We start from the raw sequence: 21,056 nt of genomic DNA, 5'->3' as shown, positions 1-21,056 counted from the left end.
ATACCTTAAAATTTAAATATTTTCAATTAAAGTAAATAAAAGCAAATAACGCAAAAAAGCAAACTTCAATTTAGCAAAGTTACATTTTCGTGCGTCTTTTTTTTCATAAAATGTTTCTTTTGGAAATAAATCGATATTCAAACAAAACACTTCTATAAATATTGGCACTTCTCTGGGATCTTAGAGTAGAAAGAACTCTTTCCAGATAGCAGAAACTAAAGGAGGGTAGAAAGGGAGGAGCAGGAGTATCGGGTTCCTAACACTTATGAAGAATGAAACTCTAATGAGTAAGATGCTAGAGCAAGGTTTGAATCTCTTCTCTGTCCACAATGCTGCACAATAGACCACACACCCATCTCAGAAACGTTAAGCAAGCGAATCTCTTCTGAAATACTTAATTAAAAAGGGTTTGCCAGGAAGACGCTAGTCTCCCTAACTCCATTCACCTGCCACAATAATCCTTAAAACCAAAGCTTCGAAAACAAGACTGAGAGTGAGTCTCGCTAAGCTGCCCCCTACTCATACCATTGGGTAACAGAACTTGGGTGCCTCTCTGCCTCCGTGGGTCATGTCACTTTCTGGAGTTTAAGAAGTTCGCTCTACACCGGGATAGCTGTCACACTCACCTTTGCGCACAGCACCCTTCTCCTATTTTAAGTCCCCGGTTCTCAGTCCCTCCTGGAGCAGAAAACCAATTATCTCTCGCCCAAGCTTGCTTGAGCCTCAATAAGATTCGACTCCACAGTTAAGAGAAAACCTGACTCAGGTTGGAGCACAGCGGCGCTAAATCCAAGACAAAGGTTGCCCAGCTGGTGCACAGCACCTCCCCCGCCCCCCAGCACCACCCTGGACCATAGGTGCGGGTCCCCTTCCAGCCCGCACCAGTACCTCGCAAGCCTGTCCAAGGGGCTGTCACTGATGCCGCGCTTTCCGAGGGGTGCGGCTCTGTGACTAGTGTGGAGCTGGTGTAAACAGCGCGCCTCGCACTGGGCATCCACCAGAAAGGACTCGCGCGGAGCGGGCACTGGGATGCAACAAAGGTAACTAGCCAGGGCAGGAGGCTCCCGGAGCATCCACTCTACCGAGCTGAGCCTGCCGCCCGGGAGTCCTCCCAATCCCAGCTCAGAATCCCAGCCAGAGGCATCATCCAGTCCTCTCTGGACCCGCCAGCAAAGGCACCTGCTGCTGGGGCTGGTGCTCCAGCAGCGCTCTAGAGCTCAAGCTTCGCTCGGGTTCGGGGACACACCTGCCGGGACACCCGGCCCAGGGGTGCGGGCTCACTGCCAGGCCGGAAGGCGCAGGGCCATCACTCACCCGCGGAGGGCGAAGTCGCTCAGGCGGCCGCCTGCAGGCGTGCAGCCAGCAGCCCTGAGCGCTGGCATCTCCCTATCCTTTGTCAGTTGCGGGCGGAGCGCTCCTGCGAGCTCGCGGCCTTGCAGCTGGGTGGCAGGCAGCCCGGCTGGGGCTCAGCTTCCCAGCCCTCTCCCCTCCCCTTCTCCGTCCCCCTCTAGGAGCCCGCACTCACTTGGCTCCCATGATGTCATCTGGTGGAAATCTGCCATGCTCAAAGACTGGAATAATGCAGCGCTCACGCGGGGAACGCCGCGCCGGGCGGAGGCGGCAGCACAGCTTCCAGGCGGACCCCGCACCTCCTAGGCCAGATAACTGGAACCAAGCGCAGGACAGGGGAGGGCTCTGCGAATCCTGAGGGCCGGGTGGGAGTGGTGGGGATCGCGCCAGGAGAAAGGGTCACTCTCAGCTGAGATTGCTAACTTCACGGATACACTTGCTAGCAGAAGCCCAGAGGAAGGAGAAAGTTTTGTTTTTGTTTTTGTGTTTTTTTTTTTTTTTTGGTTTTTGGGTTTTTTTGTTTTTGTCTCTTTGGAAGCTCCAGAGCTCAAAGAAGGACATGGACACCTGTGCTGCAACCAGGAGGATAATTGAACTGCTGGTGGCCTGGAGTCCTTGCTTGCCAGGGAAAGTTTGGGATGGCAAACCGGGAAGTGCCAGTGCCAAGCAGCTTAAAAGGGTGGAGAAGGAAGGACCGCTAAGGGAAAAAGACTGAACTGAAACAGTGAGAAATTTGCTGGTAATTGTGACCTCTGAAACTAACAAACGATTCCCATAAGATAGAACCCAATAGCTGAAATTCACCAGTATTTTAAGTATTGCACCCCCCTCTTCTTCTTCCCACCAAATATTACTGAGCATTCCAAAGAGAAACTTCTTTCTAAATCTTACCCAAATGGTGCTTTCTCTGATGAAACCATTTAAATCACAAGAGGTTCCTTATGAACCATGAAAGATGTGATGTAAATACTTCTGTTACTCAAGGTTGCTTATAACATCAATTGATGCTTTGTTAGAGATCTTGGCAAACAGTTTCAGTGCCTCTGAAGATTCTCCTGAATTAATGGCCATACGCGCATGCGTGCACTCACACATGCGCGTGCACACACACACACATACACACACAACCACAAGCACACATCCACGGAAAATCTTAGAGTCAGAAATACATCTATCTTGTGCGACTTGATGTTGAAAACTCCATTAAGAGAGGACCCCCAAAGAGGTCAGTGTGTGCTTTAATGTTTACAATAGTCTCTTAAAGTTCCCACTAACTACCTACCACTATTATTAGGAAGAAACTTAAGATTGCAGAGAACATCAACAGTCAGTGCAGGCTGGTTAGGAAGCTGAACCCAAAAGCAGCTGGGTAGGAATGTGTGGCTTTTCCATGAGAATTCATGGAACATCATTCTTTCAAAGCATAAAAATTGAGTATAGCATTTATTAAAATGTGGGTAAAATTAGAGTTCCCTTAACCTCTATAAATAAAAAGGACTTACGATAATAATAACTTCAAGGCTAGTCCACTGCAAGTATTCTGAGGAAAAGATAATAAAATAAGTGTTAAAAAGTAGACTTAGAAATTAAAAAAGTAAAGACAATAGTACATGGAGTTTAGAATTAATTTAGTAAATCTGAAAGTACTAACTTGTGTTTATTGATTTTCAATGTTAAAATCTTAATATGCATCAAATTATTGATATATTACTAACATATGTTTTATATATTTTAGCATTCTATCAATGCCCTTATTTTATTTTAGTTTTTGTACTTGGGCCATACCAGGCTGTACTCAGGGCTACCTCCTGATTCTGCTTTTAGGGATCACTCCTGGCTGGACTTCAGGGACTATATGGGGTGTGGGGAATCAAGCGAGGATCAGCAGCATGTAAGGCAAGAACCTTAACTACCTTACCATTAATGCTCTTTGGAAAAAAAAACACGATCACTTACTTTAATGTTTTGTGCAACATCATATGCATTTTTCTTGATGACTGCATACATATTAGGCATTTTGGTAGTCAATGGTGGCTCTCCTCAGTGGTATGCAGTCTTTCATAATTATAAGGAGTTATTTGTATGAAGTTACTGTCAAACCAGTAAGAGTGCATTTTCAGAATTGTTGGTAACCTGGACATGTTTTTCCCAAATAGCCTTGCCTCCCTCTGTGACAAGGCCCTACTTGCTCATATTCACCTTCATGACTGTACCTTTGGTGAGAGCACCAAGGCAGCATAGAGTGGAGATGAAGGATCTTTTTTACACCAAGTGTTGGCAGGCAAAAGGTAACTTTCCGTTCAAGATGTGTTACAAACCCTTTTTTGAAATGTAAACCCATTGGCCTAATGGTAAAGGTAAAGGTAAAGGCCCTCCCGTTGATCATCGATTTGCTCAGCGGACCCAGTAACGTCTCCATTGGAGACTTTGTTGTTACTGTGTCTGGCATATCGAATACTCTCGGTAGCTTGCCGGGCTCTCCGAGAGGGGCGGAGGAATCGAACTCGGGTCGGCCATGTTGGCCACGTGTAAGGCGAACGTCCTACCTGCTGTGCTATCGCTCCAACCCTTTGGCCTAATGAATCTTTCAAATTTATGTTTCTTGTGAAGCCATCAACAACAAAATAAACTTTAGTAACCATCCTCATTCATGCTTTCTTCTTTCTCTTTCCTGTCTGAATAATGTTTAAAACTTCTGTTTCTCCTGGGAGATGAACTTCCCAATTCCCTGCTATTTATGTGTTGTTGTTTTTGTTTATTCATATGGAAAAGGACTTTATCCCTCTTTCCACCCAGATATACAGGTATGGCTTCTTGTACTGTCTTTCCATCATTCTTTCCTTTGGGAATTCTCCTTTCATGCATCTTAACAGTCTTTTTCATTTGTATTTTTTCAGTACCACACTGTTTATGATAGAGCTTAGTCTTCAGACCAATCATCATTTTTGCTTTCTTTAAAGGTTCTTAAGCCTCTTGATCTTCTTTCTCTTTTTCTCATGGAAATTCAAATAATATCCATAGTGCTTAAGGTGTTACTCAATACATTCAGTTTGTGGCTTTGTTATGGCTTCAGGACTTTCTGGTAGAGCTGCCCAAGTATCAAAAGTACTGAACTTTTGGCATTTGAAACTCATGAGCAACTAATGTTCTTTTTAAAGTTTATATGTTTTGGATAGCCATTTATTCTTTTCTTTAAATCAAAATACAAAAGAACATATAAAACTCAAAACATCTTTTAGAAAGAAATAATTGAATATATAAAATAATAAAGATTTTTTTAAAAATCAGGGTAACAAAAATAAACTATATAAAAAACTAAGGTAAGAATTTGATAATATAAGCAATGAGTATCTTTGAGAATAAAAAAAGATCTAAAAAATCTAATTGCTAGAAAAAAGTAATTAGGACAGCTAATGCTGCTGTTCTAAGTATATCGGAAGGTCAAGTTGTAAATCTTCTCTCCTAGATTGTTTCTCTAATGCTCCATCTATCTTCATTGCCCTGGATTATCATACCGTTCCTCTGCATTCTCTGGGCTTACAAGTTTGGAGACAAGAAGAAGGTCATGGGGAATTAGCAGGTCTGGCTACTTAGACAAAAATAAAAAGCATAATTTTTGGGTTTTAAAAATACATAATTTTGTTCTACAGAATTAAAGCAAATCCTTTATCTTTGACTTTATAGAAAATTAAATGCATTCCTAGGTACTCACTAATTTAATCCTATGGAAAAAAATCTTCAGTGATACGTAGAGGAATCTGACCTTCATGAAGAGCTCTAAGGTCCATGTTATGACCTTCACTGTTGTTCTTGATTTTAGGAAAGTGAATTTACTACATCTTCACAAGACCTTCCTTCGCAGTACTTACTAACATACAAAGATCCTTTCTTATGTTAGTGACATTTCAACTTCTAAAGTCTGTTTTTAGCTTTGTTTGTAAGTTTTAAGCTATGCTGTTTGATTAGTTAAGATATTTTTATTCAAATGGATAAGAATTATAAATAATGAACTAAAGCATCTAATTTTGATAATTAAAATAACTGTCAGGCCTTAAGTAAAAATTTACATCTGTAATCAAATATTATACACTTGATACACTTTAATCTTGTTTAAGTGATGATGATATTAAAACTTGAATTCGAAGATTTACTGTAGAAATATAAGCTATGCTTATTTATTGATGGTTTGATGCACTGTTTTCATGTTTATACAAAATTTTCTTGGAAAGATAAATATTTTTGTGGTAAAAATAGACACTTTTTGCTGGAGATATAGTTTAAGTTGTAAAACACTTGGCTTGCATGTGTGCCTTGCATTCACAGCTCATCAAAACATGAAACATTAAATTTCTGGATGCAAAGAGATAGCTCAATACGAGATAAAATCACATTATTTATTTATGTGAATTTACTAGATGATAAATATCAGCGATTGCTCTTTCATATACCTACTGATCCTCTCTACATCTTTTTAAGTGAAGTTTCTAGTTATATACTATCCCCATTCTTTGATGGAGTTATTGATTTGTTTTTTATTTTTATGAGTACTCTCTATCTTGGATATTAGTTCTTTATCTAATGTATTATTTGAAAATATTTTCTCATGACATGGAGAGTATCTTATTATGTTGTCTTGTGCACACGACCAGGAGTAACATCTGAGCACCACCAAGTATGTTCCCCCCACCACAACAAATCTCACATGCTCTGGACATATTCATTTCTAATTTATATTGATATTCATTGTTTCATTCACACAGATAAAATTTAAGGGATTCAATGGCTGGAGCAATAGTATAGTGGTCAGATCACTTACTTTGCATAAGGCTGACAAGTTCTCATTGCCATCGCCATATTGTTGCCTCAAATATCCCCAGGAGTGATCTCTGAGCACATAACCAGAAGTTATCTGTGATGACTGCAGGGTGTGGCCCCAAACAAAAAGAAGGTAAGGAAGAAAGAAAAGGAGGGAGGGAGGGTGGGAAGAAGGGAGAAAGGGAGGAAAAAAGGAAGGAAGGGAGGAAGGGAGGGAGGGAGGGAGTGAGGAAGGAATGAAGGAAGGAAGGAAGGAAGGAAGGAAGGAAGGAAGGAATTAAGGAAGGAAGGAAGGAAAGAAGGAGTACAAAGCAGGAAGGAGGAAGAAAATGATAAACTTAAAGCAAAAAGTAATGAATTTTAATAAAAAATAGATCCAAAAGATTAATGAATCCAAGACCTGGTTCTCTGAAAAGATAAATAAGATCTACGAACACTACCAAGACTTTCACTGTCACTGTTACTGTCACTGTCCTCCTGTTGTTCATCGATTTGCTCCAGCAGACCCAGTAACATCTCCATTTTTGAGACTTGTTGTTACTGTGTTTTGCATATTGAATGCATAACAAGTAGCCAGCCAGGCTTTGCCACCAGGACTCTACTCTTGGTAGCTTGCTGGGCTCTCCAAGAGGGGCAGAGGAATAGAACCTGGCTTGACTGGGCTGGCCAAACGCCCTACTGCTGTGCTCCCCTAATAGACTGATTTAGAAATCTAAGGAGAGACCTCACAACAGATACAGTAGAAATGCAAAGGATCATCAGGGAATACTTTGAAAATCTTGATGTGATTGAATGAGAGAATCTAGAAGAAATAGATACATTTTTGAACTCTTCTAACTTCTCCAGGCTAAAACAAGAAAATACAGAATACTCCAACAAGACAATTACTGTAGAGGATATCTACATGCTAACCAAAAGGTTCCCCAAAACAAAAGACCAGGACAAGCTTGGTTCACTAGTGAGTCCTTCCAAACTTGTAAAGAAGACCTACTGCCAATTCTCTTCAGGCTCTTTCAGAAGGTGAAAGAAACAGAATTCCTCCCAGTTTCTATGAGACAAACATAACCCTGATACCCAAAGCAGACAAAGACAGCACAAAAAGGAAAACTACAGATCAAGATCCCTGATGAGATTCAATGCAAAGATACTCACAACATGCTGGCAGAGTGAAAATAACAACACATCCAGAAGATTACACAACTTGACTGAGTAGGCCCTTTCCTGAGAAATTTGCCCGAGCCTGAAAGTCTCCACACTCAGGCCTGGAGATGCAGTGCTGCTTTTCAGTCAGTGCTGGGTGCTGGGTACCACCATGTCCACTCCAGTAGCGCTAGGGGCTCCCAAGGTCACACCTGATGATGAGGAAGCAGTCTGCAACACCAGGCCTCTAACTCAGGGCCACTTCATGCTAGTATCAGGCCTTTTGAATTATCCTCGCCACACCCACCTCTTCCCCACCCCAGGCCCACATTTTTGTGTGTGTGTGATATTTATGTCTCTTATCTGCTTCTGATCTTGGAGATTTGCTAATTTATATGGTCTCTTTATTACATATGTAAATTATATTTATTGTAAATATTTAATCCTTTTTATCTATTTTTTATTTACTCATTAATATAAATACCTATCTAGGCAATCAATCCCCAATTCAATTTTTATAATGATTAATAAAAATACTTCCAAACTTATTTTGGTTCATAAACCAAACAAAGCAAGTAAGTTCACTTTCTTATTCAGCATGTTTATTTCACTCCTTATGGGGTAAAATTAAAGAACTCTTAAAACAAGGGGAGAACATAGAAGAAGATTTAGTGGTAGAATGAAAGAGACTGAAAATCACATCAGTGACCTTGAGGCCAAAGCACATGGCATCATGAATAAAGAAGAGGCAATAGAAAAGAGATTTTTGTAAAGAATGAATACAATCCAAGCATTTAATGGGCAATGGCCAGAGGAACAATCTCTGCATCATCAGAATTCCGAAAGGAGAGGAGATAAAGGGGAGAACAGGTGCATAAGATCTACTGGCTGGGAACTTCCGCCTGGAAGGGACTCTGCACTTATCTAGGAGATCCAGAAGTGTCAAGCAAAATAAATTCCAATAGAACACATACTATAATTTTAATATTATAATTGTAATAGTGAGAATTAGAGAGAAAGAGAGAGAGTCCTTAAAGTGATAAGAAAGAAGCAAAACTTCTAACACAAGGGAAAATTCACATCGGATTTCTCAAATGAAACACTCCAAGTGAGAAGAGACAGGGCTGGAGTCAGAGTTATGCAAGAAAAAGATCTTAACCCTGTCCTATCTCTCTGACCTTGCTAATGTTTTTTGTTTTGTTTTGTTTTGTTTTGCTTTCTTGCTGTGTACCTAAGTTACAATGTTTCATGCAGACAAAAGTAATCACAATATATAAGGCAAACCAAATAATGCCATTAAGAGTAAATTTTTTTATTATTGATATATGATAAATTTATTATTGTTAGACAATTAAAACTACAAAGAAGAGAGAAAATATTATTTGCAGTAGTGAGATGATCAGATGAGATCACTACATTTAGTCAGTGCCTCATGTTAAATTAGGGATTTAAACAAAATGGACACTTTCAGAGTTTTTCGGTGCAACAAAGTCTAATAGGAGTTTCTTTTTAATATTAATACTTAATGTAGTCATATTTATAAATTTAATAGCAGTAAAATATTCATTTCAATATCCACATTCTCTATTATGTACTAGTATGCAATGGAAAAATCTAAGAAATGAGATAGTTAAGAAAATTTGAAGGCACAAAAGTTAAATAAAAATTCCATAGTCATGATTCGGAAAAATTAAAATTGTTACATGGTTCTATTTCCCAATTATTTTACCTTCCAGACTAGCATTCTATTATAAAGCATAGTTTAGTTTTTGTTTTTCACTTTTGTGGTGCCTGGAGTCAAAGTCAGGCCTCACACACGTAAGGCAGGAATTCTACTACCTAGTCACATCCCCTACCCTAAAGCAGTTGAAATTTTAGAGCGTACATTTCAAAGTGTAGAAATTTCAGAGCTTACGTTTCATGAAGTCACATGATTTCAATCCTTAATTTTAATTTACAGTTGTGTTAATTTGTAGAAATCTTCTAAGCCTCATCTCAGATATTGTAAGTATTAAGAGATACAATGATATAGAACATTAAAATCCTAGTATGCTATTTTTAATATAATGCTTTTGTTGTTAAATGTGAGAAAAGTTCTCCTAAAAATGTTACTATAAGGGGTTGGGCTAACGTTCAGAAATATGGTGGAGTTTACCTAAGCAAAGATAAGAAGAAATAAAAGCATGTGGGTGAACAGAAAAGAGTCGGAAAATTATACACCTAAAACAAACATAAGAGTGTAGATGAATATTTGATCAATTAAAAGAACAACCCCCAGATAAGTAGCATCTGGTAATTTCCCCTAGAATAAATTTTATTTTTATTATGAGGATTCTTTCAATATGCATTTAATTGCCTAGAGAAACACATACCAGTATGACGTCTATCATATTTTTTTTAATCAGGGGACACACCACACAGTTCTCAAGGCTTACTCTGGCTCTGTACTCAGGAATCACTTCTTGGAGGTATTCGGGGACCATATATGGCATCAGCATTTGAATCAAGGTTGGCTACATGGTATTATTTTAGTCCCCCATGCTCACTATTTTTAAGTTTACACAAGAGTCTGAGGACTGAAATTATAGGAGTAGCTGTAATCATGAAGCAAAGTAGCACTATCAGGAACATCCTAAAGTATAGAGAGAATGGGTAAATGATAGACCAAACTCTCTCTTATAATTTTCCATTTTTTGGTGCCTTTAAAAATCCAGTAAGAAATTATAAGACAACAAAAATGTTTCATAGAGCTCAATCTTATAGAATAGAGAAAGAAAAAAATTATAAAATAGGACACAGAGGACAAAACAAGTAGAAAGAATGGGATGAAAGGAAATTAAATGGAGCTGGTGTCAATGAGTCTGGAAGTGGGAATCAATACTAGAAGTTTTTACAGAATCACAAACAGATGATTTAATGAATATGTCAGAAGACTCTACCAATACATGACTGAATATTTGACTGGAAATCAATGTCACTGAGTTGGTTGCTAGTCATGTTATAAAAGAACTGAAAATAATTTGTCAAAATATTATAATACAATTTAAAAATTATATGTGTATAAAGAATATTAAATATTTCAGTGATATACACATGAGAGATACATTATAATAAATTAATATAAATATTAGAAATTAATATTTCTAATCTTGAAAACAAAGGTGAATGACAAAATTATTTACCAAAGAACAGTATGACAAGAGTAGAGAGAAAGACTGGAGATAAATGTAAGAGTCAGTAAGTTATATCATTTATTTTTATATGACCGTTAGACTCTAGTTTGCTAAACTCTCTGCAATGACTTGAAGTAATTCTCCTCTAAATTTACAGTATTATCAGGTTATATGGAAAAAGTGACAGTATACAGGTCCACTGTGGATCATCATAATTTCAGACTAGTGACCACTTTCCATGGGAAAAAATAAATCTCTGCAGTAATAGTTGATGCCTGAGAGGAATGACTACAGAGAAAACACTCCTGTACACACACACACAGGAACACACGCAAACACACACACACAAACATACACACACACACACACATTATTCCAATGTCTCAGGTTTGGTAACAACAACTTCAAAGAACTTTTTATGTCATATCATTAGATATGATTTTATAACATTTGACAGCTATGTTGCATTCAGCAATATGATAAAAATAGCAAATTAGTCAGGTCAAATAATGTTTCTATTCATATGTTTGAAGTTTCTGTATCATTTCTGTGACTATCTTATGCCTTAGAGCTATGTTTTCCATTCGATATGATAAAATATCTTTAATATACTTGCATATATTTCCCATATCTATGGATACTTAATTATCATTTTGGTTTCTAGCACCATACATATAGGTGCTCAAGACTTACTTGCATTTGGCAGGGATGGTGGGTCCCAAGCTGGGAATGAATCCTACTTGGTCATGGTGTATAAATTCAAGGGTCTTGACAATGTAAGAGTGGTTCAACATATGCAAGGCAATCAATGTAATACACCATATAAGGAAAAACAAAAAAATTGTATGATTCCTTCAATAGATGCACGGTAAGCACCCATTCATAATAATAACTGTTAATAAAATATGAAAATATTCCCAGGAACCAGGTGAGACAGAAGAAGCTGCACGGACACTGGGCAAATTAATAGGAGGCAATTGCACAGGATTTAAATCCATGGATCTCTTCTAAACCTCACCCACAGGTTACAAAGGTGAAAGTTGTGTTTTCTTTTCAGTAGGTAGCCTCTAACGTGGCCACACTTATACTCCCTCCGTATAACTCATAAGATTCATCTCCAAAGTAACTCCACATAGTTACAAAGGAATGAAAGGAAAATCCTAGATCACTACCCTCAGACTTCACTAGGCACTAAGGGAAGACAGCTCAGGAACACACCCCAAGGTAGGGAGGAAGATAGGAGTCCTGAAGTCTCAACATGGAATATCCACATACACAATTTCTCTGATAAAGAATTCAGAGATGATATGGTGAGGATGTCCAATGAGCTCACAGTGGAACAGACATCCGATAAAATACAGGAAGATGTGAGGGCAACAGTGGAATGAATAGTCAATAAGATCCAGGAGGAAATGAGAGCAGAAATAAGAAAACTACAAACAGAAATGCCATCAGTTAAAAACTCAGTAGATGAAATAAAAAGCTCAATGGTTGCCTTCAACAGTAAAATGACAATAGTCAAAGACAGAATCAGTCAGCTTGAAGATGCAATCCAGTAAGTATACAGGCAACAAAAGAAGATGGAAAAAGACCTTAGAACAGCACAAGGTCAGGTAAGAGATGTAGCACTGCACTTTGCACTGACCTCCCATTGTTCATCGATTTGCTTGAGTGGGCACCAATAACATTTCCATTGTGAGACTTGTTGTTACTGTTTTTGACATATAGAACACACCATGGGGAGCTTTCGAGGCTCTGCCATGCAGGTCGGATGCTCTCTGTAGCTTGCTGAGCTCTCCGAGATGGAGGCAGGAAATGAACCTGGGTCAGCCGCATGCAAAGCAAACGCCCTACCAGCTGTGCTATCACTCCAGCCCCAAGTAAGAAATGAATGGGATGAATTCAAGAGGAACAGCAAAAGAATCATTGGAGTCCCAGAGTAATAAGCAGGCAACTCCAATGAAGTAATAACAGTTCAAGAAATCATCGCTGTAAAGTTCCCAAAGCTGGAAAAGCCAGGAATCCAGATCCAAGAAGCCCAAAGGGTGCCACTTAAAAGAAATCCCAATGAAAAGATCTCAAGACATATCCTAATAAGAACATCAAATATCATAGATAGACACAACACTGAAAGCAGCAAGATCAAAGAACGAAATTACATACAAATAATCATACTTTAGATTTACAGCAGATTTATCATATGAAATTCTCCAGGCCTGAGGTCAGTGGTGGGATATAGTTAAAAATTTAATGAAATGAATGCCTCACTAAGAATACTTTACCTAGCCAGATTCTCATTCATATTTGAAGGAATCATACTTAACTTCATGGATGGACTTTCCTTCCCATAGGTAAAGCCGTTTACCATAAGCCCATAGTGAACTTTATACTCTAATGAAGAACAGGTTTAAGATCAGTCACACGATAAGATTACCCACTCTTACCAGTAGTGCTCAGCTTAGTATTGGAAGTCCTCACCAGAGAAATTAGGCAAGAATAAAACAGGACACCCAGATAGAAAAAGAAGTCAAGCTCTCACAAATAACAAAAATAAACTATACTTCGAAAGCCCTAACGACTCTTAAAAAAAAAAAAAACTATACTTAGAAAGCCCTAACAACTCTTAAGAAAAAGTCCTGGAAATGATAAATTTGTATAGTAAAGTGGCAGATTATGAAATCAGCATGTAAAGTTCACAGCTTTCCATATGCGAATAGAGAAACACAAAGGAGAGATTTTTTTCAAAATAATTTTTACAGTAAAGGCCCTCCCGTTGATCATCGATTTTCTCGAGCGGGTCCAGTAACGTCTCCATTGGAGACTTTGTTGTTACTGTGTCTGGCACATCGAATACTTCACGGGGAGCTTGCCAGGCTCTGCCCTGCGGGCGAGATACTCTCAGTAGCTGGCCGGGCTCTCCGAGAGGGGTGGAGGAATCGAACTCAGGTCGGCCATGTTGGCTGCGTGTAAGGCAAACGCCCTACCGCTGTGCTATCGCTCGTGTCTGAGAAAAATAAGTACCAAATACATAGGAATCAGCTTAAAAAGAGAGGTTAAAGACCTATTCAAAGAAAACGACATGACACAAGACGTTAGTTAGAGAAATAAAAGTATACTTGGAGAAATGGAAGCACACCCCCTGCTCTTGGATGGGGAGCAAAATGACAATAGTCCTCAAAACTTTGTATAGATTCAATATATATGACAATATATATACCACAATATCAAACTGTACTACAAAATGGTAGTAATTAAAACAGTTTGGTACTGGAATAAAAACAGACTCTCAGATCAATTGAATAATATTTAAAATGTAGAGACAGATCCTCAGGTACAAAATCAGTTAATTTTTGAAAAAGGAGCGAAAAGCATAAAATAGAACAAGGAAATCCTCTTCAATAAATGATTTTGGTAAAACTGGTCAGCCATATGCAAAAAAAAAAAAAAACCAGTAAACTCAGAATCCCTTTCTAACACTTTGCACAAAATTCAGATTCAAATGGATTAAAGATCTCATTATCAAACAATAGTCCATAAGGTACATAGAGGAACTGAAAGTAAATTATGAATAATTTTGTAAGAAATGGTGATTTAATATATTTTAAGAAAAATAACTATGTGGCAAAAATATTATGCAAAAGCTAAAGAGAAAATAACACTTAAATTTCATCAGTACTGTGGGACCAGACCAATAGTACAGCGAGTAGGGCATTTGCCTTGACATGGCTGACCTGAGTTTGATCCGTGGCATCCCATATGGTCTCCCCAGCACCACCAAGAGTAATTTCTGAATGCAGAGCCAGAAGTAACCCTGAGCATCACTGGGTGTGACACAAAAAGAAAAAAAATCATCAATACTGCATTATTTCCATAAATTAAGTTGCATAAAAAATGTATACTGACTTTTTCTTAAGTTTTCTAAAACAGTCTTGTTCTCGATATTTCATTCACTCTCAACAGAATGACCATCTCTGAATGCAACAGTTATATATACCTAGGTCGAGAAGTCAACATGATGAATCACCTGGCACCTGAGTTACACAGGAGGAAGAGAGCAGCTTGGAATGCCTTCAAGAGTGTTGAAGAAATAACTAAGAGGACAAAGAACCTCCAGCTCCGAGCACATCTCTTCGATTGCACTGTTTTTCCTGCATTAACATATGCCTCAGAGACCTGGGCCCTCCGAAAATAGGATGAGAACACTATTCAGGTATCTCAAAGAAGAATCAAAAGAGCTATGTTTGGAGTATCATGCTTCACTCAAATGAGAGAATCTGGAGTTCTGATCTCCATCAACGCTCAAGAATCAGGGATGCTGTCTCATTTGCCAAGGCATCAAAAATCAGATGGGCTGGACACATAATGAGGTTTGAAGACGACCTCTGGACTAGAGCCATTACTGACTGGATTCCATGGGACGTCAAAAGATCACGTGGATGCCCACCTACGAGATGATCAGACTTTTTCTTCAAGACCCTGAACGATCAGTTTGAGGCTCTTCATGTTCCTAGAACCGGCAGATGCCATTGGGCTATACTAGCACGCAACAGGGATGAATGGAGACGTTCCTGGCGCCTGCTCGAGCAAATTTATGAGTAACAGGGAATCAAGTGATCAAGTGATCAATAACTTTATTTTCTTAATTTTTATTGGAAGCCATACACTTAAAGTGGCAGAATTTATGAGATTTATAAATGTTAGTGATAGACTTTCTTAATTTAATTGAGCAGAATACCTAGTCAAATGAGTGAGCAGTTCAATGTGTTGATCTATGGATGTGGGAATCTCAGACACTGACATGAAGGTGATTACCTGTATGACCCTAGTAGTAATGAAGACCTGCAGTTCCACACTTAGTGGACCTAGGTAGGCATCCAGAATTACACTCAGAGCTTCCTTTGGGACTTCAATTAGTGCTTAGAATCAAAATGTGCAAGAAATGCATCATAACGCCTGTACTTTCTCTCTGCCCCTGATTTCTATTCTTAAACTACATTTCTTGAATCCAGGGAAAGTCCAGGAACACAATGAGGCATATATAAAATAATTGGTACTTCTGTGTTACTTGTAAGTCCTTAAAAATGCACTTAACTTTTCTTACTTTTGTGGGCCTCATCTGTCAAGTCAAAGTGTTAATAACTGCACTATTTCTCTTATTAACATATCGTCAGGAGCAACTGACTATCAGAGATCGAGGTTTCATTCCAAAAGTGTCACGAACTGATTTTGTCAATACCATTTTTATTAAATATGGAAATTAGACTGAGTTTACATTTACACTGTGCCCTTTTAAAATGAGTTATTTTTAGAGGAAAATATCTGATCTTATATGTGGATTGTGCATTTTATCTTGAAAGTAAATATTATTGTATTGACCTACTTCTTTCAAATTTCCTTTTGTAATATCTGTTTCACCTGGGACTTTAAAAAGATAAAAGTGTTTCTTTGAAAAATCAAATCCTTGGAGAGGGGTGGATTAGCCCAGGACCCACCCAAACAGAGCCCTGGGAGCCACTTGCTCCCATGCTGCAAAATTGCTGCCGTTTCTCTGACCGGACTCCATCGTCTCTGGACCAAGTCTCATGCAGAAAAATCACCCTGCTGAAAATTTGGGTATGTGGGTGTTTGTGACTGAAATCTCCTGACTTTCTCAGGGTCAGGATGGGCTACCTTCACTCATCCCCCTGTACTTCCAGAAGTCCAGGCAGTCAGGTCCACACTTCAAAGCTGCTGCCCAGTTAAAAACTTTAACTCCAGCTCTGTCGCCCAGTTAAAAATTCTGAACTTCCTAGAGTGACATCTCCAAACTCTCCGTTACTAATATTCCAGTAGTAGCTCTCCAGATTGGATAGACATAACATAGAAAGCAACCAATGTGGACTATCCAAACAGAAAGCTGTAACATTTTAGAAATCCCTCATACAAGAACTTAATGTCTCCATGGTGAATAATTACAATTTACACTGTCTTCTAAGGAAATATTTTTTGATCATTATGTTAGCAAATTATTGATAATAACCAATATAAAATAAATTATTGTGGGCCTCTTATGGAGGTAGGCTTGAGGGGTGGTTGGAAAAATTGGCAACAATGGTAGAGAGAAGAAGAAAATTGTGGTGAAAGTCTTTAAGAAATCATCATGAACAAGTTTGTAAACTACAAACTTAAAGAAGATGTAGGGGGTGGAAGTTATGTAAGTAAGCCTTTCCTATTTCATGCAAACTCCAAAATGTATTAGCACAAAATTTCTTTAAAAGCTTTATTCATGATAGGTAAGGAATGATTATTACCATAATGTTATCCAAATACAAAATAAAATTTAATGCAATCTATCTTGATTTCAGAGTTGAAAACTTACTTATGCAAATGAGAAGAATAATTTTATTACATTGTATTAAAGGGTTTATTTTCTTTGCTTACATAATTTAAAATCATCTAGCAATCACAAATTTGGCTCTTACTGATATATTTTCGGATCATTCTAGTTGCCATTTCTTAAAGTTTTATTGGAACAAATAATATAAAGTAAATTTACTTTGTGCCTAAGAGGGCAAGTTGGAATTTGGAGGGAAAATGGGAACATTGGTGGAGGGAAGATCACATTGGTGGTGTTGAAACAGTAAATGACTGAAAAAACTGTATAATGAATAACATTGTAAATCATGGTGTTTTTAATAAAAGCAAAATGTTAGCGTAATTAATAAAAATCAAATCCTATTAGGAGAAAATATAGCATTTTATTCATTTAATATTTTGTAGACAGCAATTATCTCTTAAATAAAGTTCTGCTAATAACACCACTGATGTAGTTCTATAATTATTTTTGTATGTTTTTCACAAAATATTAGACATAGCATAGTAATTTCCTGTAACTTTATAATAATAGTTAAAAATATCTAGTTTTAAATCATATTGAAAATTGTTGAAAACATACTAACTAAAGAAACTAAAGCTAAAAAGTTTAAGTGCTCTTTTAACATTTCACACTTAATATTTGGCAGAACTAAAACTATAAATCATTCTTTAATATAACACATGATTTGCTAAGTAGCACATTTGTGAAGACTTCACAAGGAAAAAAGCTGAATTTAGTTTTAAAATCTAATATTCAAAAAGGTTCAAAAAGATCAAAATATCTTATGTATTGATTTTATTTGAGAAAAGTTAAGAAACAAAAAATATTCTAGGGACTGGAGTGATAGCACAGTAGGTAGGGCATTTGCCTTGCATGTGGCCAACCTGGGTTTGATTTCTCCATCTCTCTCGAAGAGCGAGGCAAGCTACCAAGAGTATCCCACCCTCAGGGCAAAGCCTGGCAAGCTCCCCATCACATATTTGATATGCCAAAAACAGTAACAACAAGTATCACAATAGAGACATTACTGGTGCCCACTTGAGCAAATCAATGAACAATAAAAAGACAGTGCTAATATTCAAAAAGATAACTAAATTGGTTAGTAGCAGATTTCAGTATTCAGATAGTATCAGTTTTCTCTAAGTTCTGCGAAGTAGCTGAGTGAAATCCTGTCTGATTTTAAAAGACAAAAATGGCATCAAAATTCTTTGAAATTGAAACTGTATAGTTTGTAATTTTTTTTTTTTTTTGCTTTTTGGGTCACACCCGGCGATGCTCAGGGGTTACTCCTGGCGGTGCTCGGGGGACCATATGGGATGCTGGGAATCGAACCTGTGTCGACCATGTTGGCTGTGTGCAAGGCAAACGCCCTACCCCCTGTGCTATTGCTCCAGCCCCATAGTTTGTAATATTTTCTACTATAATTTTAGCTTTTTCTTTTTTTGCTTTTTTATTACACCCAGCAATGCACAGGAGTTACTCCTGGCTCTGCACTAAGGAATTACTCTTGGCGGTACTTGGGGGACCATATGAGGTGCTGGGAATTGAACACGGGTCGGCCTTGTGCAAGGCAAAGGCCCTACCCGCTGTGCTATCACTCCAGCCGCTAAACTATTTTTGTTTCTTAACTTTTCTCAAATAGAATCAATATATGATATATTTTTATAGAGTACTTTTTCTTTTTCTTGTGGAAACCATTGTTCATATGCCATGAAATCGTGTTGGTAAAAACATGAACATCTAATAAAAAAATATCTAAAAAGGACTTGCGTTTAATCTTCCAAAATAAGAATTAGGTACTTATGTATCAAACTATATTGGATAACTACTAGATAGTGTATATAAATATAGTGTGAAAGTAAGCAAAAAAAGGGGGGGGGAATAAACCTTTAATTTTTATACATTGCCTTTGATAGATGAGAAAAAATCTCAACAAAAGTACAAAATATTTTAGTTGACTTTATTTTGTTATAAGAAGGCATAAAACTGAGCTAAGAATTCTGAGCAATAAGATAGTGAGTTGGGCATTTTCCTTGCATGTGGACAACTGGGTTTGATTTCCTGCACCATGTACAGTCCCTGGAGCCCTGCTGGAAGCAATTCCTGAGCACAGAGCCAGAAAGAACCCCTGAGCACTGCTAAATGTGTCCCCTCTCCTCAAACAAGAAGGAACAACCCCCCCACCAATAAACTCTGAACTAAAATGTATCATTAGTTTCTAGCAAATAAAATAGCACAGTGGTAGGGCGTTTGCCTTTCCACAGCCAGCCTGGACGAGCCAGGTTCGATTCCTCCACCCGTCTCAGACAGCCCCGCAAGCTTCCCCGTGACGTATTCGATATGCCAAACACAGTAACAACAAGTTTCATAATGGAAATGTTACTGGGCCCGCTCGAGAAATCGATGAAGAACGGGAGGACTCTCTTCTCTCTCTCTTCATTATCAGATCTATATTTAATGACCAACAAATTGGAAATCATGTAAGAACTACCATGTCCTATGAGGAAATGGTGTCAGCAACTTTAGTAAGGACTTGATCCCTAAGGTAAATGAAAGCCCCGAGAGCTTGAAAAGCCAAATTTCTTGCATGAAACATTATGTCTGGTATCATAGCTGTCTTTCCTCCTACCAAACATGTAAACCACTAGATTTTACTCTAAAAAAGAGTGCAAAATATGTGCATGCTGAGGAGTTCTCACCGGGTTTAAGCAAAAAAACAACAACAAAAAAAGATTTTCAACATCTTTTAAAAAATCCTTTATGAAACTAGATATTTAAGTTCTATTTTGTAAGATTGTAATCATCCACTTATTCGAGAAATGCCATGTGCTAGATTGCTTTGAGCATGACCACTCAAAGCAAAGTTTCTGCATAACTTTATCTCTTTTCCTTACATCTTTGTTTTGGCTTATTTTCAATTCAGTGTCAAGCCCTATATTTTTATGGAGAATTGATTTCTTTAAAAATAGATTGCTCGGGCTTTCCTTACTGATTTTAAGACTGTGCTTAAGGATACTGTACCCTCTGTGGTTCAGTGTCCTTTACCCAAGGACACACTTGATCAATTTGTGATTTAGTTCTGTTCAACAAAGAAATAATCTTTATGGATGGAGGTGCATGCTTTCAGTTGTCACAAGATGAAAGCTGTGTTTCTTTCTTTCTTTTTAAAATCTTGGCTGAACAAAAACAGCATCAAATTTATTCACTGAACACTGTAATTCATTTCTGGTCCTGCAGCCATTTCACTTTTTTTCTACTGACTTTTCAGGCACCATCTAGTTTTATACTTAAAATAGACAATTTTGAGCTCTTATTAAATCTGTAAAATTCCTCAGGAGTTTCTTCTAAAACCATTTATCTGTCACTTTCTTTGCTTTTCATTGCAGGTCCAACACCAGATGGATAGTAAGCCTTCTTGATATAGAGAAAAAGGTAATGCATTAGGAGGTCCTAGAGAGTGTCTGGTATGAGATAAACTAGACTATGTTTAATCCAGAATTCAGTAATCTTGGTACACCTTTCCCTTCTTCCTTTATTCTGACTGTAACGATTGATTCAGTTTCTGGAATTAGTGTACCATGTTTATTGCTTGCAATAGATACCTACTCTAAACAGAACAGTTGTTGTTAGAACTCTGATAACAGGTGTAATACCAAATCATCTTTTTGTACGATGAGTATTCTGTGCACCTACTTGGTATGGACACAAAGGTGCTAAGGTACACGTGAGACTCTACACAATCTGAGAGTTCATCCAGATTTTTGAGAAGTTGAGGTTTTCAGGCTGAGATAAAAACCTCATAGGTTATGTTATTTGCAGAGAAAAAAAGTTAGACCCCACCCCAGCCATGGCATAGTTCCTTGTCTTTACCACAGAAAGAAAATAAAAATGAAAGCATTCAAGCAGAAGAAAGTTGAATATTCAAGGAAGAACATGGACTTCTCTAGAAAAAGGAAAACAATAACTCAAAAGAGTCGTATTAAAAGAATATAGTACACACAGAAATAGGAATTGTAGATATTTCTAAGATAGAATGCCCTGAGTTGTTTTGGATAGCTGATTATATAAGATTTTATTTTTCCTAAGATGCTCCAGGAACTCTGGATTTCTTTTCATCAAATCTATGCACAGTCAGGGATTAACTTTGTCCTGAGAATCTTTTCTCCTTTTCTGACTATATCTTGTCATTCCAAATATTTCTTAGTTTGGAAATAAATTTTGCC

At 37.9% G+C, this 21,056-nt stretch overlaps 1 pseudogene; it reads right to left on the bottom strand.

Annotated features, from left to right (window-relative positions):
* Nucleotides 1-3,374: 3,374 nt before the first annotated feature.
* Nucleotides 3,375-4,484, bottom strand: LOC130020489 (ribosome biogenesis protein NSA2 homolog; annotated as a pseudogene).
* Between the last annotated feature and the right edge of the window lie 16,572 nt (nucleotides 4,485-21,056).

This window comes from Sorex fumeus, unplaced genomic scaffold, assembly GCF_029834395.1.
Source record: "Sorex fumeus unplaced genomic scaffold, SorFum_2.1 ptg000012l, whole genome shotgun sequence".
Classification (NCBI taxonomy): Eukaryota; Metazoa; Chordata; class Mammalia; order Eulipotyphla; family Soricidae; genus Sorex; species Sorex fumeus.
Note: the sequence above shows the minus strand (reverse complement) of the source record. Positions and strands in the feature narration are given on the sequence as shown.